The following is a 6,782-nucleotide window of genomic DNA, read 5'->3' as shown; positions in this document are numbered from 1 at the left end:
AGGTTTTGGAATAATGTTTTATGCAGCAATAGATAACAAGCAAATACAACAAGGCTTTTTGGTTTTCTTAAAAATATATCCATATTTTCATGAGAAAAGACAAGCAACACAGCTGAATATAGCAGTATTCTCTTAACACAGGGCAAAAAGAATATTTTATATCCATGTATTATTAGTGCTTTTGGCATTTTATACAGATCAAATTATAAAGAATGAATATGAATACATTTTTTCCTTTCTTCCATTCATGAATTGCTATCTTATGATGTTATTAATGACTATTAATGAATGTCCTACATTTTTAATTTGTTAAATTTCAAATTACTTTCCATGTTATTAGTCTGTATATTTTTATATTGTTCTGAATTAGCGAAGATAAACCTTTAAATCACACAATTTCAAATGAAATTTCAGTGTATTAAATGCCCCCCCACTGGCCAGGTGCGGTGGCTCATGCCTGTAATCCTAGCACTTCGGGAAGCCAGGCAGGAGGATCACTTGAGCTCAGGAGCTCAAGGCCAGCCTGGGTAGCATAGTGAGATCCCATTTCTACAAAAAATAAAAAATTAGCTGGGTCGGTGGTGAATGCCCATGGTCCTAGCTATTTGGGAGACTAAGGTGGGAGGATCGCTTAAGCCTGGGAGTCAAGGCTGTAGGGAGCTGTAATCATACCATTGCACTGTAGCCTGGGCAACAGAGTGAGACACTTTCTCAAAAAAAAAGCCCCACACCCCAATACTATCATTACCAATGACCATTAAGGTGATAAAGAATGTAATTATGACCAGGATCAGTATGAATTCCATTTATGTTCAAATGCATGTTCTCTGAAGATGCCATGATCAGTCACGAAATTAGTGAATAAAATGGGGAGTCCTGTACACCTTTCTCCTTCTTGTTATTTATTTTTACTACTTTTTTATTTATTTAAAATGGAATACTTCACAAACTTGTATGACTTCCTTGTGCAAGAGCCATGCTACTCTTCTCCATATCATTCCAGTTTTAGTATATATGCTGCTGAAGTGAGCACTTTTAATAAAAATATTTTACCACTTGGCTAGAAACTAAAGAAGTTTCGACGGACTATGAAAGAAGTGCTGTCATAAAGAAGAAAAGACACCATAATGGAAATCAGATATAGGCAACATATTCAATGCCAGTAGTAAAAGAGGTAATTTTAAAATCATGTTTGAAAAAGTGGGTGGGAAGTGGAGCAAAATAGCTGTTACTGAATAACCATTCTTTGCCAGACACTATGCTAACTACTTATGTGCCATCTCATTTAATACCCACAACAACCCTGTGAGTTAGGCATTTGACTCCTTTTGCAGATTAGGAATCTGATGCTCACTTGTTAGTGCCAAGGAGTTAATAAGCAATATTGCTGAAATGCAACCTCAGATATGTGGGACCCCAAAGCTTCTCTTCTCTCTGTAATTCCCTTCCTGATACAAATGAAGAATTCTATTTCGTATCTGATATGGTTTGACTGTGTCTCCACCCAAATCTCATCTTGAATTGTAATCCCCGTAATCCTCACATGTCAAGGGAGGGACCCAGTGGGAGGTGATTCTATGGGGTGGGTGGGAGGGGTGATGGTTTCCCCCATGCTGTTCTTGTGATAGTGAGTGAATTCTCATGAGATCTGATGGTTTTATAGGCATCTGGCATTTCCCCTGCTTGCTCTTCCCTCCCTGTTGCCGTGTGAAAAGGTCCAAGCTTGCTTCCCCTTCACCTTCCACCATGATTTAAGTTTCCTGAGGCCTTCCTAGCCATGTGGAACTGTGAGTCAATTCAACCTCTTTCCTTTTTAAATTACCCAGTCTCAGACAGTTCTTTAGCAGTGTGAAAACCTACTAATTTAATATCCCTTAATACTATTACTCATTGCATGAGTATTTAGCTTCTCCCATATGCCACAGTTAGTTCTAGGTACTATGGATAAAAAAAGGAGTCTTGCTTCTGAAAGCTGAGAGACATTGTTGAATTTCAAACAATAAATTATTTTTTAGCAATTTATTTTACAGTTAAAAATCTCATTGATACTACTTATTTTAGTGACTGATTTTCTCCTTTGAATATGAGTCAAGTCTGATAATTTTAGTTGCAATCCATGCAATAAAATGGGACTCAAAATTCCGTCATTTCGTTCAGCAAATGTTGAATTGAATAGCAATACAAATAAATAAGGAAGGGCCACACCCACAGAGTAAACAAATTAAATCAGACATAAAATTTTATGAATGCCCTTTTTTGTTCTTAAAAAAATAGCAAAAATTTTTAAGATTAACATTATTTGAGTAATCTTAACTCTGTTTATTTGGCACTAATTCTGAAGACATTATTGGTTTTTGATGCGGTATGCAGCAGAAGTAACTCAAATGGACTATAAAAGAACAATGTGATCTCTGAGGAATGCTGAAACATTACTGTTATTTTTAAGAAATGTCAACCAATTGTGAAGAACTTTGTGTAGGGTTTTTTTTCAAAACTTGATGTGCAAGTCACTGGTTTAACATGTGTTGGCATGGAGATATTTTTTCTGGAATAATGTGTTTTCATTAGAAAAAAAAAATGACCTCAGGGTGCAATCAATGCACTGTTTCTTTTCCTCCCTTCTGTTGTAGAATACATTGTATATGGCTTTTGTTGGAAGAGGCAAACAACAAAACAAAGCAACAACAACCAAAACAAAAACAAACAATCAAAAGAACCTTAGCATTGTCATTGAAAAAGGATTTCAAAATGGCTTAGAAAACTGGCCTTACTTCAAAGAGCACATGTAAACTAGTTATTGCACCTTGTCTGAAGAATCAGAAACGTAGTCTGTTTTTTTTTTTCTTTTTTAGTTCTAAAATTCACTTGCCCGTTTCTGACCACATGGCAGGCTAGATGCCTATATTAATTCTCTGATAAAAACAAGAGAACATTTCTGGTAAAATATATTTAATAATATTTTCTTAAATGTATCAATAACTGATAGTAAACTAAGAAAATCTTAGGTCTGTTATCTAAGTGAAGTCAGGAACTCAGAAATGTAAGTGGAGAAATGGAACGGGCTTCCTTCCTAACCACATTTCTTGATGGCCTCACAGGGTACTTGAACAAGAGACAAATTCAAGGTGTATATCTAAGATAAGGAGTCTACTAGGAGGACATTCCTCCCCCATAAAAGTGGGATGTCAAATGGCTATGTAAGGGTGAGCCAAAATCAAACCTTCCCTCCTCACTTTACTCCCCAAGGAAACAAGGATAATCAACATTCTTGGACATAATTGCTGTCCTGGGAAGGCTGAAAACACATAGCTAACATAGCTGAGAATATGAATTACAATCCAACCCTCAGGCTCAATGTGTAGTAGAGGTCCAGCACAGTAAGACAGGAAAATAAAGGACTGGGGAAAAAAAAATTGTCATTATTTGCAGAAGATATGAATAGACACATAATAGTAAAAAGTTTATAAATAGAATTAAGAAAAAATAATGTTACTGGATTTAAAATGAATATACAAGAAGCAATTCCAATCCTATGTGATCTAGTAGTTTTGTCTGTAATGGCAAAAATATGTAAACAACTCATGTCAACCAAAAGTGAATTGAACAAAAATTTTGGTGTAGGCAAATATTTGAATAGTATACAGTGGCAAAACAGAAGTAATGGCAGCTACATATTATCTTGGATGAATCGCACAAATATATCAATATATATGAGCAAACGGAGCAAGTCATGGAAGACCCTCATTTGTATAAATAGGGATTCATTTATACAAAGTCAAAAACAGGCAACACTAAACAACTTGTTGGTTAGGAATATAATTTTTGAAGGTACAAAGATGAAGAAAAGTAAAAGAAGGATTACTATAAAAGACACTAAATACAGCTTTGACAAAAGAAATTCTGAACTCTACTTGGCATTGAATTTCACTGAAAGTGCTTTGAGGGTTTCCTCTTTGATAAACATGGTGTATATTCTGGTCCTACAGAGGATCTGAATTTTACATATCTTTTTACATCATTACTTGTTGTCATTTTATAATACAAAAAAGTATTTAAGTATAATTTTTATTTTTAAAAGTAATATATGCATATAGTTTAAAAGAGCAAATAGTGCAAGGTTTCTAATAATAAGCCCTAATCCTCCGCCTTACCTCTCCCCACCCATGGAATGTAATTTTAATTAGAGGTAAGCAATTACAATACTTAATTTTTTTCTTCTTTCATTTGCCTCTGTATTTTTATTTTATTTTAAAGATACATATATGTATATATAAAATTTAAAAATATATATTGGTAGAGACTTGGGTCTCATTATGTTGCCCAGGCTGACTCCTGGACTCAAGCTATCCTCCCAAAGTGTTGGGATTACAGGCATGAGCCACCATGCCTGGCCACCTCTGTATTTTTAAATACTACATATACACCGGTATTTCTTGATTTTTACAATTTCAAGCATATATTGACTTTCTAATATAGAAGATAAAGATGTAGTACTATAACACATATGTTCCCCCTTCATTCTGCTTAGTTATATCATGATTTTTAATAAGTCATATTCATTGCTTTTATTTCTGTGATATGGAAATACTGTTCAATGGTGAGCCACACAGTATGCTACAATTATAGTTACTTTTCTGTACAATGTTTTGTTTTTCTAGGAGCAACATTTGCCTTATTGTATTGTTGTTGTTGGCTTTATTTTTCTATAATCCTATCACTACTTCTCTCCAAATTCTCCAAGGTAATTGCAAGCAAGTCATCACAATATGGCCAAATGTTTCAGTTGATCAATCATTTCCATTTTTATTTTGTAGAAAAAATTCCAGAACTATTTTGCCCTCTATTCCATTATGACAGCTTTCTGGTTCTGCTATTCAGATTTTTCCTTTTACTGTCATCCAGGTAATTCCTTCACCTCTCTTCTGTTTTCTTTCATTCAACAAATACCCTAGAAAGGTATATACCAGGCAATATTATGGATGCTGGCAATAAACTGATGAAAACTGATTAGCTACTTTGATGGAGCTAATATCCAATGAGAAAAGCATAACGTTAAAAAATGTGGTAAGATGTTAAACTTTAAGTTTCCAATAAGGCATGTAAGTACCAAAGTGAAGTAAAAAATCAGTGTTAAAATTTTCACAAGAGAGAGTTGAAAAGTTCTTGCTTGATTCTTTAACTGCTCAGAAAATAATCAGATAACAGAAAACTTTGTGATGAAGGATCAGGAAAGGATGTTTTGCTATTAATTTTTTAATGTTAGGTGATCAGTAAAAATCTCTCTTTATGTTACTGATATTTGGGCAGAAATCTAAAGGGAGTGAGTGAATAAGCCATATGAATACCTAAAGGGAAGAGCATTCCAGTCAGAGGAAATCAAAACATCAAAGGCTTTGAGGTAACAAAATGCTTAATGTGTTTAGGAATAGCAAGGAAGTCTCTAGAGATCAGAAGGGCTTGGAGGAGGGAGGAGGAAGATTAGACGGAGATGAAATCAGAAAGTGAGATGTTGGCTTGACTGGAATGTGGATCACTGGATGTGATAAGAAATGGACAGATTCTGGATATGCTTAACAGTGGAACCGGCAGGATTTCCTGATAGATTGGACATGATACATGACTGAAAGAGAGGAGTCAGGAATGATTTCAGTGTTTCAGCCTGAGTAACTGGAAATGGAGGTAGGGCATTTACTGAGATGGGGAAAACTCCAGAAGGAAAAAGACATAGCACATATTCCAAAGCTCAATTTGGAAATGTCAAATGGTAAAAGTCCTATTATCTATGCAGATGGAAATATCCAGTTGGCAGTTGCATATAGGAGTGTACAGTGCAGGTGCAACGTTAGGGGCTGGAGATAAAAGTATGGGAGTCATCATGGTAGACCTGGTATTTTAAAGTTGTGGATCACTAAGTTCCTGTAGGGTATAAGCTGCCTACATTTGGTGAGCTGTGCCTTCCAATTTATTTCTCTCTTCCCAAACAAATAACGTTTCTCTTTTAGGTTAGTTTTCCTTGACATTTCATTAAACCTATGCCTATATTCCTTACCAAATGCTTTTCCTCTGAGTATATCCACCTATGCCTGATAAGGCCTGACTTTAGGGTATATTTTTACCCATACTCAGAGGATGCATAATCTCCTTTGGTTGTTTCTTGGTGTAAAAAAGAAGCCTGCCTACACTCAGGATACACCTAAGGCCTCCACCCAACTCTGTCTTCTTGGATGTTATGGCCTGACTTAAGGCAAATCCTACGTACATGAACTATAAGTATTCTTTCTAAAACATGCTTCCTTGAACAGGATGAGGTGAGATCTCAAGCTAAACCCTTGTCACAGCTTTCAAAAATTCTTCAGATTCATCAGCTTATGTCTGAGTAGGTAAACCCTAACTTGCAGTCTCCACACTTGAACAAACCAAATTCTCTGTGATTTCTAACATTCTCTTTGTCCTTGTGAGTTTATGTCTTTTGTATTTATCATTTTAGTGGTGTTTTTGGATGGAACAGAAATAAATGCATTTGTTCAAGCTGTCACATTTAACAGGCCAAATCATTTTTATATCATAATAATCCAGTAAAATGTTTCTTATAGGGTGTTTCTAGTTATAACAAATGTATATTATATGGGTGACCTTGCTTAATAGCAAATCACCTTCTTGAAATGATAAAAGAAGGTTTTAAAAATTACTCAGTGCTTATTGATGGTAGTCTAACAATACTTTTGACATTTTACTATAATTTTGTAATCTACCAGAATGTTGTGAACATTATTGGGTTACAG

General features: G+C 35.0%; 1 non-coding gene across 1 annotated transcript; it reads right to left on the bottom strand.

Moving 5' to 3' along the window:
• Nucleotides 1-926: 926 nt before the first annotated feature.
• LOC115834523 lies at nucleotides 927-1,033 on the bottom strand. The gene has a single exon (XR_004029470.1). It is a non-coding gene; the product is annotated as a U6 spliceosomal RNA (small nuclear RNA).
• Between the last annotated feature and the right edge of the window lie 5,749 nt (nucleotides 1,034-6,782).

Source organism: Nomascus leucogenys, chromosome 3 (genome assembly GCF_006542625.1).
Source record: "Nomascus leucogenys isolate Asia chromosome 3, Asia_NLE_v1, whole genome shotgun sequence".
In the NCBI taxonomy this organism is placed as follows: Eukaryota; Metazoa; Chordata; class Mammalia; order Primates; family Hylobatidae; genus Nomascus; species Nomascus leucogenys.
This window is presented reverse-complemented; position numbering and strand designations above follow the sequence as displayed.